The 18,990-nt window shown below is 45.6% G+C and overlaps 1 protein-coding gene across 3 annotated transcripts in view; it reads left to right on the top strand.

Annotated features, from left to right (window-relative positions):
- The window catches only part of TSHZ2 (teashirt zinc finger homeobox 2), a 177,827-nt gene that overhangs the window by 63,911 nt on the left and 94,926 nt on the right, over positions 1–18,990 (top strand). Inside the window, exon 2 of one of the 3 annotated variants that reach the window (XM_032350318.1) lies at positions 1,066–1,980. The exons of the other annotated variants lie outside the window; for them this stretch is intronic. The gene's annotated coding sequence lies outside the window, so the exon portion shown is untranslated. Of the gene's footprint in view, positions 1–1,065; positions 1,981–18,990 lie in introns of those variants that run through there. 3 annotated transcript variants of the gene reach the window in all.

The raw sequence follows: 18,990 nt of genomic DNA, 5'->3' as shown, positions 1-18,990 counted from the left end.
AACCCTGCTTCCTCTCTCCCTCTGGTCACCCATATCAACATCAGTGTCATAGCTCTGGCTTTTGCTGGCCCCGAGGAACATAACCACATTGGAGTTATTACCAGATAATCCCGGGTTTAGTTGTAAACAAGGCTTCTGCATCCAGACTAACTATACGGATCATGGTTATTGGGAGAAAGAGAGACAAAGATGCCAGATCCCATATGATAGTCTAGGTGGTGCTCCATATCTTTTGGTGGGAGGTTGGGGTACCAGGTGGTGGGTATTATAGAGGGCGCAGATTGCATGGAGCACTGGGTGTGGTGAAAAAATAATGAATATTGTTTTTTCTGAAAATAAATAAATCAATTTAATAAATTAATAAATTAATAAATAAATACAAACCAAGAAATCACCAACACCAGCAAGAACCTTATTTTTTTTTAAAGATTTTTATTTATTTATTTGACAGACAGAGATCACAAGTAGGCAGAGAGGCAGGCAGAGAGAGAGGAGGAAGCAGGCTCCCTGCTGAGCAGAGAGCCCGATGCGGGACTCGATCCCAGGACCCTGAGATCATGACCTGAGCTGAAGGCAGCGGCTTAACCCACTGAGCCACCCAGGCACCCGAACCTTATTTTTTAATGATAGAAATATTAAATATCCACGAACAGGAAACGAAAGCTTTCAGGTAGACCACAAAGGAGGTGGGGGGAGAGAAAGAAAATGTCAGTGCATATTCCTAACACTTTGGTAGACATCAATGTGTAGCACACAAAGTCTAGGCCAGGGGTTAACAAACTGAGCCCGAAGCCAAATTCCTTTTTTTTTTTTTTTAAATAAAGTTTAATTGGATACTACCCTGCCCATCTGTTTCCATATTATCTGTGGCTAACTTTATGAATTAGGGGCAGAGCAGAACAAAGACTATGTGGTCTGCAAAGCCTGAAATATTTATTATTTAATACCTGGCCCTTTACACCATAAGTTTGCTAGCCCTGATCTACACTTTTTGTCTCTTCACATTTATGCTTATACATAGTCTCATACACAATTTTTTTTTTTTTTTTTTTTTTTACTTTTTAGTTTGAAATCATTATAAACCCACCGGAAGTTACAAAGAACGTTTGCAAAGAGAAGTTCCGTGCACTTACATCCAGCTTCCCTCTGTGTTAACATCTTGCGTGATGATCAGATGGTACCAAAACCAGAGTGCAGTCCTTTGTGGTGATACACACACTTTTTAAATATAAAAATGACATGAAATATGACACCTTTAAAGTTAAGAGTGACTCCATATGACAGTAAAGAGAAAGAAACATGATTGTCGTTACTGTATCCTGAGAAATCCCCAGGAGTCCGATCTGATCTATTATCCAGGAGAAAAATCAGAACCAGTCGGTGTTCCCACATCACACTGACCAAAACTTCTGGAGGGGCTTACGCTTTATTTGCACCTAAACTTGTAATCCTTTCTACTCTCTCCCTCCTGGCCCTCCCCATCATCTTGACACTTTAAAAAAAAAAAAATGTGCCTGAAATATGACGGGAGAATCAAAGATGACAGCGCATTGATAAGGTCCAGAAAAGTCTCAGCTCCTCTGAAGCCAGCGATTAAAGAGAAAAGTGACATTTGGTTTATTCAAATATGTTTATCTGACATCTGTCTGGGATTCGTCTGAAGTATGGAGGGCTCCGTCCCCAGCCCTTCTCGCCATGTGCCTGGTCTCGACATAAAATACTTTGTGAGGGATGGAGTCCTTAAGCTCCACAGCTAAGAAGAAAAGATGCCAGGGTTTCTGGCAAATTGGGTCAGAGAAGGAGAAAGGCTTGTTATGAATTGTTACTGCATTAGAACACGCTTCCCTTTGGCTAGAGTTACCAAGTGTACACGCGGATTTGGGACGCACTCATATTTGTGTTGAATGAGGCTGGGTTCATGGGCGTAGGTTACATAGGTCTTTAGAAAATGTACAAATATAGTAGGTAGGGAAAGGCAATACAGCTTAAAAAAATAATAAAATAATAATTTTTTTTTTAAAAAAAGCTATGGGAGAAGCTGGAACTATAAGGCGGTGTGATTAAGAAAATTTAATAGAGCAGCTTGGATGGGAGATCGCAACTTACCAGCAAGAAGCCAGTGAAAGACACGAATGCTCTCTTGGACTCCAGGGGTCACTGTGCTGGAAAAGCAGACAGGAATGAGGCACTTGGTTCTTTCTGGGACCCAGGGGGAGCCAGGAGGCCTGAACGAGCGGTGGCCCCCAGTGGGAAGATAGACTCTGAGTGGGTAGGGTAGACCCCGGGAGACCAGTTGGGAGGCTGCAGGACAGCCCAGCTGAGAGGTGGCCATGTGTGGGCCAGTGGTTCCCAAAGTGCGTTTCCGAATGAGCAGCATCAGCACCACCGGTATTCTGTTCAAAAGCCAACCCTTGGCCTCCCCAGAGACCAGCTGCCTCAGAAACCCGAGTGTGGGCCCCCACGCCCTGCGCTGCACTGAGCCCCTGATGGGGTTGATGCACACGGGGGCTGAGCTACCCCCCACCCCAGGACGGAGGTGTACACCGTGTAGGCGAAGAGCGGTATTCAGACAATGGTTGTTTTTTTTTTTTTTTTTAATTTTTAATTTAAAGTCAGTTTAGGTAACATATACTGTATTATTAATTTTGGGGGTAGAATTTAATGATTCATCGGTTGCATGTAACACCCAGTGCTCATTTCATCACGTGCCATCCTTCATGCCCTGTTCTAAACACAGAGCTTGGGCAACAGAAAAAGAAAGTCTGCATCGGCTCTGTCCCTCAACACAGGATGCTTCTCCAGTGTGACACCTTCCCCACTCAGCCCTGCGTGTTCCCTCGGCGGGCACTGTACCTGTTTGGTTCTGCCCCTGCCCTAGACCCCTGGGTGAAGGAGGAAAGCATTTCAGCGACAGGGATCCCAGAAACTTCTTCTTTTATCAAAATTGTGTCCTGTTGTCTCTTTGCTTGTTTTCATGGGAGAATCCTCTCAACCATTCTCCTGGAAGTGCAGGAGAGGGAAAGGAAAATCTCTATGAAGGTTCCCAGGAAGGATGTTGGGGGAAAAGTAATAATAACAATAATAATAATAACCAGGCCCCCTGGTTCTCTTTCTCCAATCTGGCTCCCCTTCCCCAGAGGCAGCACTCAGTACCTGCTGTTACTTTGCACAAGCGTGAGAAAGGAAAATCACTTCCCAGCCTCATCTGCCAGGCAACAGAAGTTTCTGCTACAAACGGCCGCTCCTACAGGCAGCTCTTATTAAACCCTGCTATCGCATTAAGCCCAGACAGTGACCTGCTCTGTCGCCGGAAAGAATCCGCAATTAACATGGGGAGTTTAATCAGGATATTAATGGGTTTGGTTTTTAATTCCTATAATATTTTCATCAGTTTAAAAAAAAAAAAAAACAACCTCATTTCAACCTGCATTAAGCTAGAAAAGTGGATTTGGTGGGGTGAGAAGGGACAGGATTTAAGAAAGCTTTTATTTCTCATCAGGTAAAATGCCAAGTATATGGAGGATTCTGTTTGTTTGCAAAGAAACCTTCGTTAAGCAACCCAAGGTTGAGCCTGTGACCACTTTGTGACACGGCGGCTGACTGCAGGAGACAAGACAAAGTGTAGGGAGCAGAGAGGTTTGCTTGTGTAGTTGCTAAATGCTGATTTTCCCAATTCCCTTCCATGGTGATTCCATAGTCAAGGCCAAGGAGATAAAAAGCATGCATGTTGTCTACTCCAAAATAATTCCCTTCCATGGTGATTCCATAGCTAAGGCCAAGGAGATGAAGGGCATGCATGTTGTCTACTCCAAAATAATTCCCTTCCATGGTGATTCCATAGCTAAGGCCAAGGAGATGAAGGGCATGCATGTTGTCTACTCCAAAATATATAATAGCTTAAATCAAGTCAGTACTTGGTTTGCATTTACCGTAGTTTATTGAATCAAGGATGCCACTCGTTGTTAAGATGTGTCGTTATTTACGGATCCCTAAGGGGGGAAGAAAAGTACAAAAGCAACACTGACAATTAATTGTAAGAGATCATTGATCAGAAGATGCATTCTGATTTCAGACACATTAAGATGCCTGGAGGTAGGCTGGCCAGATGGTAGGTAACCGCAGTGAAGCAATCATCAACCCTTGTTCCTTCTAAAACTTTCTGCTCCATTGGGCCTAACATCAATGCCTTATCTGCATGTCTGTCACTCACATGGCAGCAAGATGGCGGATGCATCTGATGTCCCCTCTGCAACAAGGTGGCAGAAGAGTATATCTTCCGCTAGAAAAACAAAATGAGAGGAATGGAGATATAGATAGATATATATATATATATATATATATATATATATATATATCCCCATGACAGTGGGATTATTTATTCACTTACTTGGTTCCTTTAAAGAATTGGCTTATGCGACTGTGAGTCTGGCTGGCCACCTCTGAAATTTGTAGGGCAAGCCAGCAGGCTGGAAACTCTCAGACAAGAGCTGAAGCAGTTCTTAAAGTCTTCAACTGATTGGACAAGGCCCACCCACGTGATCACGGATAACCTCTTTTATTTAAAAAAAAATCGACCGATTATGGAATTCCATCACATCAACAAAATACCCCCACAGCAACACTTTGACAAATGTTTGGAAAACTAGGGACCAGAGCCTACCCAAGCTGACCTACAAAACTAGCCATCACAAAGAAAGAGTGGATGACAGCAAATCTCCCAGCAAGTTTGCCTTTTTAATAGAGAAGGACTCCATGCCCCATACGCCTCACTGGTCCATGATCAGTACCAGCTGCAAAGGAGGCCGGAGGTGAAGAATTCGTTTTTCGGCCTCTATGGGAGGGGGTATATAAGGAAATGAACAGGGAATGGATTTGGATGAGCCAACCCACAGGGTGTGGCACGACCTATTAATTGGACATCTAATGAGTATAAGAGGCCAAATAGCCATGTGCTGGCCAGTTTCGATTCTTGTCCATCATTTACCAAAGATAAATAAGTTTGGCTCCTGACACCAACTACTCATTCCCTTTCCGAGCGAGGCTGCCGAAAAAGGCTTTTCAATTTAGAGGAGAGGCGCAAAATGCCTTTTAAAATATTTAAGCCAAAAAGTAAATCCACATAAAGAAAAATATTAAATAAGTCATAGGACGGGCAGTTTGCTGGAGCAGACAAGGGGAGGTGGCCCGGGACGTTTCCAGCAGAGTGCGGCCCCTCCGGGCGTCACTGGGCGAAATCACAGGCCCAGGGCCCCACCGCTCGTGGAGCTCCAGGTGGGATCCTGGGAACGGTAGGGAGCCTCTTTCTCGGAACCTCCATGTCCTCGCCTGGAAAAGAGGGACACGTCTGTCTGCATCACAGTGTGGTCGCGCGGCCAAATGGGGTCCCACAGAGCTCTTCACGGTCGGCATTCCTCAAACATTCCTCAAAATGTTCTTCTTGCATTCATCATCACCTCCTCAGTGGAGAGTATGTTTTCGCAGTTCTTCCCCTGTCACATTGAAGGATTTTATTATAAAAAGAGCGATGAGCCTAGGTTGGAGGAAGTCTCTTAACCCCGCCAAGCCTTAATGTCCTTCATCTAGAACACGGGGCTGGGCCAGCTTAGAGAAACACCCGGAAGGCCCCTTTGCCATCACAGGGAGACCCTCCTAGGAGACCTCATGGGATCCAAACCACAAGAATGCACAGTAAAACCGATTACTACCCCCTTTTCTGAAGAGAGTGATGCGGGCCCTTTATGATTAAATCATTTATTCTGGGTCACTGCGTGGTAATTGGCCATGGTGGATTTGAAGTCACGGGGGACGATTTTGCCCCTGAGGCAACAGCTGGCAATGCGTAAGGCATTCCTGGTGGTCACGATGGAGGGGGGGCGCTACTAACATCCAGTGGATAGAGCCGGAGGCCTTGGTTCCGCAGGTCTCCGCAGGCCTTGGTTCGCAGGTGTTCCCGAGGGCCACACGAGGTCACCAGGTCACCAGGTCACCAGGAGCCAGGCCAGCACTGCCGGTAATCAGAGCCACCGATGAAACTGTTATAGCAACGTGGGAACGTGCTGGCCAGTGCAGGGGCTTACAGGAGGAAATTCCAGATTCTTCCCCTCTGAATCACCGGCAGGAAGACCAGAAGACAGAAACAAGAAGTAAGCCCAGCTTAGTCACCGAAGGAGTCAAGCTACACCTGAGACAGGTAAAACTCTCACCACCAGTCCACAAGCTCAAGTGTGGAAGAAATGCAACTTCCTCGAACGTTCTCCACCTAAAGACTCAATGTCAATTTCAAGTCTGTGTGCCCAGGGGCAGAGACTTATTCCCGGTCAGTTCAGGACTCCTCCCCGTTCCTGAGGGACGCAGCTGATACACGGGGTGGGTAGGAGCAGGCGGGGGAAGAGGGGTCCTTCAGGGAATTGGCATGTGGTGGCCTCAGGCTCTCACAGGTCTTCTGATCGCTGTGAACTCTATGAGGTCTCTTCACATTCACCCCGCCCCCGAGACTTGTGGTGGCTGTGACAGTCTCCCCCTGGGGCACACGGGCACCCTGTCAGGTGGCCACAACCAGCTACACCATGCATGGCCTATTGCAAGACGAAAATGTGGGGCCCTTGGTTCAGAAAGTGCTAGGACTTTCTAGACGGTATTCATCCAGACACGGAGAGCCCCGTGTGACTGCCCAGGTCAACTACCCATGACCACGGCCCTGGGGGGGACCCCGGTCCGGAGGGACCCCACCCCCTAGGCCCAGATGCCTGATCACCCACTCCTCTCAGCCATTTGGCTGGCTTTCCAGCCCTTTCCCCAGGGCACTGGAGCCCAGGCCATCTCGAGGGACTCACAGCATTCCTAGGTGCTGCTGGGGAAAAGGTGCAGGTTGTCTCTATTCCTGAGTCCCCTTGAAACTGTCAGGCTTTCTCCCAGGGACACCTGGCCGCATTGGACTGCCTAGTTCCCCAAGGTCTCCTCTGCCCCCCGTCCGCAAGCTTATCCTGTCATGTCCAGTAGGGAGACTTGCTCTGAATCACATCTTGTCTTGTTCCCGAACTGCCTCAGGAAGCACGGGTTGGCGAAACCCACCTTCGTTAAACTCAAATTCCTTCCGTTGTATTTTTGGTGTGATGGTGAGTAACTGATGCCTGGTTGAGGGAAAAGCAGCCAATACAGGAATGCTGGGAAGAGCCGAGGAGATCTTTCAAAAGCATTATCCCACCAAATGCGATGGGCCACACATCACCCTCCTCCCCCACAGACCCTGGCAGAAGTGTATGTGCAGAGGGAAAGAACACAGCGGGAAAGGCATGAGGGAAAGTGTGCTGGCGGGCTTCTGGGAAGGATCCGCATGTAGCCTGTAGGTCTCCACTTACATTCTCTCTTCCAGGAAGTCCTCTCTGACTTCCTCTCCTGGTTGTGGTAACCACTCCTTCTCGAGCCCCCATGCCTCCTACCCTCCGATCTCTGTCCTCTGTCCCACAGACCTATGGGAGGCGGACTGGGGTAATTTGGAAAACCACCGTGTTTAGGAGACGGGCAGATGTGGGGTAGGTCCTGATTCTGTGTCAGCTTGGGCAAGCTGTCTGACCCCTCTGACTGGGGTTTTTCACACCTGACGGTACACCTCCATCGCCTAAGGATCTTGTTGGAAGGGCAGATTCTGATTCCGGGCGCACAATAGGATGGCAGGCGAGCCCATCCTCCAGCAGCCAGAAGGAGGACCCCCCTCCTCCCACTTTACAGTTCACTTTTCTTTCTGGAACAAATAAGGAAACTACCATGTACCCTACCAAGGTAGTAGCCAGAGTTCCTCAGGTCACTTTCTGGCCCTCTGGAGCTCCGACTGCCAGCAGATAGAAAGAAATCTCAGAGCTGAGAAATCCCCGTCGCTATCATTCTGGACGACCAATTGGCAACTCCAACCTCTCCGGCGGGGGTTTGTGAAAAATGTAATTAGCCCAGGTGAGGCTCATTAGAGCAAGCCTGGAATTCTGCCAGTGCTACCACGAGCTTTATGCCAACCCCTTGATTTTAATATCAATGGCAGTGCTGACAAGGAAGCTAGAAGGCGCGGCAGGCTAGGAGGACGCTTTGTACCCAGGCGGGAGGGCACCCCCCCTCCTCCCTTCCGCTCGCTCTCGCCACAAGGTGAGGCAGTTGGCTTCGTCAAATCAGAGCCAGCTCAGGAGCAATTTCCACTGTCCTCCCCTTTCCAACAGCCTGGGCCCCAGGTGATCTAGAAATTAAATGAAGCTCAGAGAAGCAGACAGCTTGAGGAGCGGGGCGTTGGTAGCCCATCCTGGGCTCCAGCAAGACCGTGTGCTCCTTGGAATTCCTCTGGGCCTTTGGCACATGGCGAAGTCTCTCTCCAGAACCCCACAGCTCTGGAGTGTCTCTGCCAGAGGGTCCCAATCCCCCGCGTGTCTCCTTGTTCTCATGCAAAATTTAAAGTGGGCAATTGTAGCCAACGCTGTCTTTTCTCCCTGTAAATTAAGATATTTATGCTGATGCGATGTTTTCGGAATAGGACTCTGGGCCGGCTCCTGAGCTTGGGGATGCCAGCACGCCATCCTTATCCTCATCATCTTCCTTTCTCATCACCACTCTCATTTACTGGGGATTTATTATGTGCTAGATTCCAGCCTTTGCATTTTGCCTGTGTTCTCCCAATTAATGCACACCACGAAGAAGGTTATGCTCACATTACCGAGAGGAAGAAAACAGCGTCACCCAAAGCCATCCTACCGCTTAGTAGCTCATCCTGTCTGTTCCGTCATTAGAGTTGAGAGTAAGGTTATTTTCCACTGCACAAACCGCCCTCCCCACAAAGAATTTGGATTTAAAAGAGATTGCCTTATAAGTTTGGTTAGAAACCTGGAGCTGGGGGTGCCTGGGTGGCTCAGTGGATTAAGCCGCTGCCTTCGGCTCAGGTCATGATCCCAGGGGTCCTGGGATCGAGCCCAACATTGGGCTCTCTGCTCAGCAGGGAGCCAGCTTCCTCCTCTCTCTCTGCCTGCTTCTCTGCCTACTTGTGATCTGTCTGTCAAATAAATAAATAAATCTTAAAAAAAAAAAAAAGAAACCTGGAGCTGATCATTGATTTGGTTATAGAGAGATGAGAGCTCGAGAAAGAGAGCAAAGAAAAGGAGGGGCGGGCCGGGAGGAAGTAGGGGAAGAAAATCAGGTAAATTCACAGGACAGCATCCTTGACATTCGAGTGAGAAAACATGGGAGCAGTGAAGTATGTCATACACTATATTTAACACTAAGCATTAGAGAAAACGAATTCCAACTGGCTATGTTAGAAATGGGTATATATTGATGTGTATATATTAATTTAATATGACAAAAAACAGCCCTATTGAGAAAGGCTAGAAGTAAAGTTTGTAACTTTCGCTTTCTCTCCTACCTATAAAAAATAGAACTTAGGTCATGGTAAAATTCTGTAACCTGAGCATTCATTTTTTCTAAAGATAATTTGATGAATACATTCTACATATCAGGAAAGAGAGATTTAAAATATGGAGAGGCAGAGAAAGAACTTACCACGTAGTGGGTAGATGGGTAATTCGTTTTCGGGAAGAAGTAGGAATGTCTGAGTGTGTGTGTTACAGTGACTGTCCTGCAAGGGACAGAAACTGATTCTGGTGACTTCGAGGAAGCACAGGGCCCCAGGGGAACAAAAAAGGCATCTAATGGCGATCCGAGGCCAGGAGTCAGGAACAACATTGCAAGAAGCTGTGTTTTTCACTTGAGATTTGAGGAAATAGCAGAAGAGCGGTGTAGCCTAGCGTCCATGAGTGTTTCTGTGGGTGTGAAGGTGTCGGAAACGGGGCGGGCAGGTGGAAGGTGAGGGGGCCCAGCGAGGGGGAGCACGAGTGGAGAACATTCCACAGGAGGTGACTGGAAACCCCCCGCAGAGGGGCATTGCCTCCAGACACCTGGAAAAGGGGGCCGAGTGGGCAAACGTCAGGGGAATAACCCACACGGGGGACGGGCCCGTCTCTCCCCCTGTGGAGGCCAACTGAGGCAGGGTTGAAGAAATCACAGAAGGAGACAGCCCAGGTGAAAACTCCTACCACTGGAAGCCTCTAACGAGGATTTTATGAAGCTGCCTCGCGAGGAACTACTTCACTCCAGGAGAATGCCTCCTGGTTGCCGTGACTCAGAGAGTGATCTGCGAAATAATTCACCAAATTAGAGTTTGCCGGGTGTAAGTTTGTAAATCTGATCCCCCTGCCCGCCCCCCATTACGTTGATTATATCTTTCATCCCCAAGAATGAAGCCAAGAGCCTCCCCCTGCCCCTCCTCCCCTCCCTCTGTAATCCTCACCCCTCATTTCTCAGCACCCTGCCACCCCTAAGGCAGTGGCGTGATCCCCTCGAAGCTTGCAGGGAGTTCATTAAAAACCGCCACCCTCTCCATTGCCCACCGGGCACTCCCAGCAGCCCCTGGGGCCATGGCGGTGGCAGAGCAAGACAGTCACTCAGGAGGGGCCGGCCCCCCTGGAGGACAGGGACCCCCCGCACGAATGAGAGGAGCCAGCAAACAGTTAATGGTTTAATCCTTTACAGAAAAAGTCAAGGCAGACTTGTGATTCTTGATGTTAATGAAGGTGTCACACATTGTCTAGAGAAAGTTGTGCCTGGCAATCTTCCCTTTTTCGGATGCCTACCCCAGTGACATTTCATCTCACATCCACCTTAATGAAATGCATAATTAACATATTCTAATTGTGCTGAGCGCTGCGATGATTTTGACAGAACTCACTTTCCATGTCTAATTTGATGCTAATTTAATCTGTTCCTCTCCCGCTGACATGACCTTTCTTGATTGAGTTTCACTGAGGAAATTTTTTGATGGATTGATTTATCAGCATTGCAGAGACAACAAAGGCTCAGGGTGCACGACAGAAAATAGGAAGGGAACGGCCCTGGAAGCCAGCGCGCTCTGAACTTGCCGGCTGGAATGTCCTCTTTCCAGAGACGGCTTGTCTGATCTACTGATGGAATTTGAGAAATGTGACATCTGTGTGCGGGTTTGATCTCTCCGATAAAGACAGTAAATATCTTATTGTGCTTGTGAAGCTTTGCATGGAAAACTCCTCTAGGGCTAGTGGAAGGTAGCTTAGGACGTTCCTGGTGACAAAGAGCCAAGCCGGCCAGCGGCTGATGGCCACTTCCTGCCTGGGCTCTTGAGTGGAATTTGGTTGCTTGGCTTCTGCCAGGAGGCACAAGGAGGCAGGACGGCGACTATCTTCGGTTAAGATGAAGGAACGTAGCAACTACCAGGGCCACCGCGTGGGGATTTCAGACTTCAGGAGAGGTACACCTGGATCTTGTGGGAGCGTCTATGGACTTTACCCCCAGCGCACCTGCTCTTGGAAACACGGTATCTAAAGGCGACGCGTGTGACTGCCTCTTTGTCCAAATCCAGATCTATGGGGAGGTATGTGCTTAGGATACAAGCAGACAGTCCACCAGTAGCCAAGTGAATCACAGAGGGGAACCCGTGAGCCAGTTGCAAAGACAGAATCCTCAAAACTGTGGGAAAAAAACCCAAAAACCAAAAAACACTCCTTGATTTGGGGGTTTTGTTTCATGTAGTCTTTAGTTCGTTTACCCAAATGTTTCTTCTCTTAGGAAAGATGTATGTAAGTTGTCCATAGTAAATAGATGTTTTCTTCAGAGTCCCCGAGGAGGAGGAAACATTTATTCCAACATGGCTGCCATGACCGCAAAGATTTTTGCAAAATTTCTCCAGGAGCTGTCTGATGAGCCCCACAAGGATAGCAAGATAACGAGATTATAATCATTATAATTACACTTCATCATAGATCAAAAGCAGTTTAACTCAGCAAAATGACCTGGCCAGCTTCACTCTCCTTTATTCTAAGCGACTTCTGGCTTTGCACAAAGATTCAATCCCTCTGCCAAGCCTGGCTGGACGGTGTGGCTAGGGCTGCTCTCAAGGCAGCGGGCAGAGCAGAACATGGACCCAGGGGCCACACTCCTTCGTTTTTAGCTCCCCCCAGGCACCCCTGCATCATGAGCAGGGAAACTGGACAGTTTTCTCATGGGCAGAAGGGCAGAATGGCAGTCCTACCTTAAAGAGCTCTTTTGAGGACTAAATTAGTTAATAATGTATCTGCCAGGCAGAAAGAACAGTGCCTGACACATAGCTTGGTTCATCTTTTAGGTACGAGCCACTCTGATAGGAGATGGGCCGAAGCCTTCTAACACTAGAGTGGCCTTCCCAGCTGAAGTCTGGAAGTGGGTAGACCTGTTCTCCTCTGAGATTATTAAGTGAGCGGACATACAGTTTTGAGGCAACTTCAACGATGTATCCATTTCTACTGCTGTTGTAGCAAATTAACCACAAACGGGAGCGGCTTAAAACAATGCAGATGGACCATCTTATAGCTCCAGAGGCCTGAGAGTCCCACTCCGTGTCTCTGGGATAAAATAAAGCGTCAGCAAGGCTGCTTCCTTCTGGAGGCTCCAGGGGACAATCTGTTTCCCTGTCTTTTCAGCTTCTGGGGGGTGGCCCGACATTTCCAGCTCACAGCCCCGTCCTCAAATCACTCTGACCTCCTCATTAATGGCTCTGGGCCACCTGCCCCCTCCTCTAAGAACCCGCCTGGATAATCCAAACTCATCTCTCCGATCTCAGGATCCGTGATCTGCTCCAGGCGGCGGAGTCTCTCTTGCCATGGACAGGAAGCGTTCACGGGTTCTGGGGATCAGGATGTGGGCGTTTTCGGGGCCATGACTCAGCCTGCCGTAACTGGTTTCACTTCAGGCAGGAAGTGGTCCTCAGCAGAGGCGATCGATGCCCTCCCGCGTCTCCGTGCCACTCCGCCCTACCCTTTTGAGGGAAGAAAATCGATCTGGAAGAAGTAACTGAAATGAGAGATAGGACGGGCTCTCCAGGGTGGTGGGGTCCCCTGGAAATGCCGCGCCTCTGTCGGCTTCGCAACAATGTTGGGATGTTTGTCCGTCAGTGTCAGGCTTGAAATTATTCAAGGATTCCGACCCCAAGTACATGCCCCCTTGAAGCATATCCGTCTGGCTGCGAGTTCGATCATGACAGGGCCTCCTGTGTGATACGTTTAACACAGCATTCCCCTGGCTTGGTCAAAGCCTTTCTTACAGAGCCTCCCACAAGCCAGGAATTTTGATCTCATCCCATTCTCTGCTGTTTCTGCAGGGCCTAGGACAGTGCCCAGCCCCTTCAAGGCAATCAATATACTTGTCATCTAAATGAGTAAGTAGTTGATACTGAGGACTTTTGGAGTCCTTGGAAACTACAACAGTTTTTCACAAAGACGAAACATGTTTTGTCTATTCCGCTAATACCCCACCTGGAAAATCCTGGATTTCTCTGAATATGATCATACTCCATGGTCACCATGAAACTTGAAGTTTTTCCCACGTGAAACCAGAAGAGAGACTGGGAACCCATTGTTGCTTAGAGCAATGTCTGCTCATCAAGTCGTTTTCATTAGAATAGTTCACTTCAATAAGATCCTGGGCATTTTTGATAAGCCAGCATCCAGGGAACAAAGCTGTTATGAAATGACTTACTTAGAGGTTCCAGCCATAATTTTTGGCCTCAGCATATTGCTGGGTGTTTTTTTTCTGTCAGTCTAAAGTGAAAATGTAACATTTCAATTGCAATCCATTAGAAAGAGGCAAAGAAGGGGCTATTTGCATTTGATCCACAAATTGGACCAGAATAATTTTTGTCAACTTCTGATCTGCCAATACTCCGTTCTTTAAAAAAATTAAACTAAATACTCATTAATTCACTGTTTTCCCTTATTGAGTGAAAAGATTTTTTTTTTCTGTCAACTGTGTTTTTATCCAGAAACAGTTAGAGAATATTTTGCATTATTAAAAATTGGGAGGTGGGAAGTGACATTTCCTTTGAACTCCAAACAAATTGCAAACTTCAAAAAATGTGTGACGAAACAACCTAGCATTATAACCCAAGGAGTCACGACGGAGAGATAAGATAAAGGAAATGAAGAGATTTTTTTTTTCAAATAGGATGCTAGTGATGCTTAACGCCCGTGTATTAGTTTTAGTGTTTACAAGTACTAATTGATTCTCTGTCAAAAGAAGTATCATTTTAGGTCACATAAAAATTAGTTCAATTATCATCAATCCAACAATGTGAAAGACTATATGTGGTAGGCGAAATTCAAAAGATGGTCTCCCACAATTAGTTTTTGGTTCAAAAACTAATCTAGCTACTGCACTTAAGGGATTTTGCAGATGTAAGTAATAGCTCAAACTAGTTGACCTTAAGCTAGAGATTATCTGTCTCAGGTGGGCTTGGTCCAATCAGGTGATCCTTTTAAAAGCAAAGCATTTTCTTTAGCTGGAAGCAAAAGGAGACATCAGAGAGCTGCATCCCTACTGGCCTCAGGGAAGGAAACAGGAAGAAAATTGGGGTCAGACATATTTGAATCCAAATTCTCCACTGTTGGTCTTATGACTTTAGGAAATTTTCCTAATCATCCTATGCCTTAATTTCCTAAATTATGCTACTAGCAATCTCAGAAATGTATCATAAGACATTAAGAGAGATGATATATACAAAATATATTATGACACATACTATGTGCACAACAAATGTCATGATTATTATTTTTTAATGTTCTCTTGTAAGGGTACCATTCACTGACTCTTTTGCAATCTGGGTTCTGATTCTAATAAAATAATATGAGTGCGCCCACATGAAACAACACAGAAAAGCATAATCCAAGTATGAGGTTTTGTACTATGTTGGGCTTGTGGGCGGGGCCAGCTCTTCACCCCTTTTTACATTTCCTTTTGATCCTCACCTAAGCTCAGCAATTTCCCCTGGATTTACTGTGTAGCTGACTGTCCCTGTGTGTTTCCAGGAGTTCAAATCTTTATCATCATGCCTTTTCAACAAAAATTAGCTACCCTGGGTCCTGTTCTTCCAGGACCCACAAAGTAAGTGGGAAGAGTCTTACAAATTAATTTGTACAAAGTGGATAATGACCTATGATCACTTAGCTTCCCATATGTATTCCATTAGAGACTCTTAATGCCTTCACTCTAATAAATAAGGTGGGATTTCAGGCATCAGCTTCAAAGCTAATAGAAGGATAATTGGGGGGACTGCAAATCCTTTTGGTGTTATGGAAGCTGTCCCATGTGGGTAACAGTCTATACAATGTCCAGCTAATGACATCTTTTCCTGTTTCCACCCCCTTTGCTCATATGGTTGCCTGATTTCTCTACTTGACACCATAAGGATTTCCACAAGTTCCTTCTTCTCATTAACTCATCTGTATTACTTAGAAAAAAATCAAAGAGATACATGTTTCTATTAGGAAGAAATAGAAAACAAAGGAAGTCAAAATAGAAAACACCAGAGATCATTTATCATCTCATCCTCTATAGGAGATGATGATGTGAGAATGTCAGTAATGGAGACGGCTATGGTTGGCACATGAATCAGGTTGGAAGAGAGGCTCAAAGATTTGCCCCAAAGCTGTGTTGTGTAGCAAGCATCCTGTGGTACCCCAGGGATATAAGTCAGTTGTTGATGGCAATTAAGATAGAGATGGTGCCCCATCTCCCAGCTATGCATGAATTTTGTAGAATGAAGCTTTATGGTATATAAATCATATCTCAGTAAAGTTGTTGATGAAACAAGAGGAAAAGGTGGACACAAAGAAGAGAGGCCTTTCTGAGGAGGTGACATTGAAGCTGACATGGATAGGTATATGCAAAGAGAAAGATTGGCTGGGGTAGGAGAGGGGATGGCTGGCTGAGAGAGAGTCTGTGCAACGACCCTGAGATGAAAGAGGACTTTGTGTGTGTCATGACCTGGTGGAAGGCAAGGATGGCTTGAGTGTGTTGAGCAAAGACAGAAGTTTTGAGAGAAGAGACTGGGGAGGCAGGCAGCAATAAGCTTTGCAGGATTCTCAAGCCTGATATGAAGGGTGTTCCACATACTCTGGGCCGTTGAAAGATTTGAACCAAGGGACTGACATGCAGTGATTTATAATTGGCAACATTTTCCTTAAAAAGAGTAACAACCCATATTGTGTCCTTACTATTCTAGGGATTTCACATTACTAATTTATTTATCCTTCACAATAACCCTGAGGTCAGTATCCAAAGTAACTTGCTCAAGAAAGCTCACGGAGAGCTGTGTTTTGAGCTTAGTACTTCCCACACCAGAGCCTGAAATCTTAACCAGTACCCTACCCTTCAAAGTAGGAATGGACAGACATCTTGTGAAGTTATATATGGTCTTGGAAGGATCCCACACTTGGCTTAGTGTTCTGCCATCACCATCTTGAAGTGCTTAATGAGGGTGCCTGGGCGCCTGGGTGCCTCAGTCAGTTAAGCATCTGCCTTTGGCTCAGGTCATAGTCTTCAGGGTCCTGGGATTGAGCACCACATCCAGCTCTCTGCTCAGCAGGAAGTCTGCTTCTCCTGCTACCTGCTGCTTCCCCTGCTTGTGTTCTCTCTCTCTCTCTCTCTCTCTGACAAATAAATAAATAAAATCTTTAAAAAAAAAAAAAAAACACCTCATCAGCCTTTAACCAAAAAAAAAGAAAGAAAGAAATGTTTAATATGTTTAATGAAGGATTCCTGGGTGGCTCAGTCAGTTGGGCATCTGCCTTTGGCTCAGGTCATGATCCCAGGGTCCTGGGATGGAGTCCCGCATCAGTCTTCTTGCTTTGCCTCTCCCCTTGCCTGTGCTCTCCCTCTCTCATTCACTCTCTTTCTCAAATAAATAAATAAAATCTTAAAAAAAAAAAAGCTTAATGATTTTTGAACAAGAGGCCTCTGGTTTTCAGTTTGCCTGGGACCCACAAATTACATAGCCAGCACTTCTAACCCCTAGAGTTTTTACTACAGAAGGAGTCATTAACCCATCATGCATGGGCTGGCCAGGGAGGAAGACCAAACCCTTAAAGTTAAACATGAAATTTCTCATGCATATCCATTTTGGGAGATAATTCCTTCAGATACTCAAAGAGATCCAAGCATCCAAAAGGAATACAACTGACTGATTTACCGGTGACCTCATTCTGATTATGGGGAACAGGTAGATGATGGAGTGAACTTTGTTCTTATTCAGCCTCCTGTTCTCCTCTATTTATCAATAGTCTTAGTATCAACAACATTCTTTCCAGAAAACAGAAATAATAATAATAATTATTATTAAGTTTGTTGCTATTATTATTACTAATGAATAAAAATAAGTGGAAAAGGAAAATTATAAGCTGAAGATTTTCTTTGGTGTGCTTTTCCTTCCTGAAGGGCACCTAAAATTCTGTCTTTATCTCCTCTACCACCAGAGCTTTTTAAATCCCCCCCAAAAAAACAGAAACAAAAACAAAAGCAAAAGCAGCACTTCTGAATTTATATGAATGAATTTGGTTTAACGTTTCTCACCGGGTTGCCTGAATTCAATTTCTCTTTGTTTCAGAGACCAGTTGGATTATACAGGTACTTTTCAATAATCATATTACATCAGAAAATACTCTGTACCCAGACTATATCCATAATAATAAATGTGAATATGTGTATTCCATAATAAATAATTGCTAGTCTTAATATTCTAATTAATTTATTCAATAATTAGTTATTACTATCATCTTAGAGCCTGGACTTATTTATAACTAGAAGAAAACTAGATTTCAAAGGTAGGACCTCAATTCCATTTAAAATAACCCCCAATTAATTTCTAAGCTGCTGAAGGCAAATGATAAAATTTTTATCTCCTGGTGCAAAATTTCCTGGAAGTTGTTTGTGCTCAGAAAACAATTACATGCCCATGAAAAGAGAATTATCCACTTTAAGAATAATAGGAGTGAAAATAGGCCTCTAGATTTATAGCGAAATGGTTTCTTGTTCTCCCCTGTCGAGGTGCTGATGTCTCTGCACGCCGAGCCTTGCAAAGCATGAGGTCCCCAGCTCTCCGAGCTATCGGACACGCGCTCTCTGCGTCTCCCGGGGCTCTCCCAGGGCGACCCCACATGGGGACCTCCCGACTCTGCTTATTCTTAGAGTGTGCAATTGCATACAAATGGAGAATACTAGGACATCGGCCGCCAGCACAGAATACAGAGACAAGGGAGAAGAAAATGTGTCTCTGAAAACAAAATATTAATTCGACTCTAAACCCAGGATGGATTTTCCGAAGCGGAAAACCATTCCTGGGAAGAAGCAGAGGGCGTTGGCTCGGTTTCGTTTTCACATTTACCAACACAAACTCATGTCTCTTCTAAGGGCAGGGATGCACCCGAGGCACACAGACGGTTTCTCGAGACAAAAGCAACGCTGCTTGTTTGCCACTTAATATTCTTCTATTTACTGGACAGTTTTCTTCCCTTTACAAAGGAAAAAAAGAAAGACGAAGGAAGGAAGGAGGAGAGAGAAAGAGAGAGAGAGAGAGGGCAAACCCAGCAAGGGTTGTTTCCATGAAGCTTCTGTACCTGAGGAAACTGGAAGAAAACCCTAGCAACTGAAACCCAGTAGGAAAAAAAAGTTCTGTTCTTTTTTTTTTTTTTTTCTTCATTCTGAACTCTTTCATGGGAAAATCCACCCATTTGTGCATACAATAAAATGGCAAATTAGACTTACTTGGAGAAATAAACGTAGAAACCATTCATCCATTATTTTTAATGGTCCTTTGCCACTTGATGAAGCAAAAATAACACTTCACTCAGCTGACAGATAAGCCAAGCAACAAAATCCTCCTTCCGTTCCTTATGAGATGATTGCTTTGAATGTTATGTTTTATTTTAAAAACCAAAAACCAAATATCTATTGTGAACTTATGTGTAACTAAGAGCTACACTAAGTCATCTTTCCACTGTGGCACGCTTTTTTGCTGGCTAAAATATATTCCCTTTCTAATATTTTCCTGATGGTTGCTTGCTTAGCCAATACCCAGACATACTGTTTACTGAGGGCCGCTGGTAGCAGGTGTTTGGTATGCAG

The sequence above is a fragment of the Mustela erminea genome, chromosome 7, assembly GCF_009829155.1.
Source record: "Mustela erminea isolate mMusErm1 chromosome 7, mMusErm1.Pri, whole genome shotgun sequence".
Classification (NCBI taxonomy): Eukaryota; Metazoa; Chordata; class Mammalia; order Carnivora; family Mustelidae; genus Mustela; species Mustela erminea.
The sequence above is the reverse complement of the archived record's forward strand: the minus strand, read 5'-3'. Positions and strand labels throughout refer to the sequence as shown.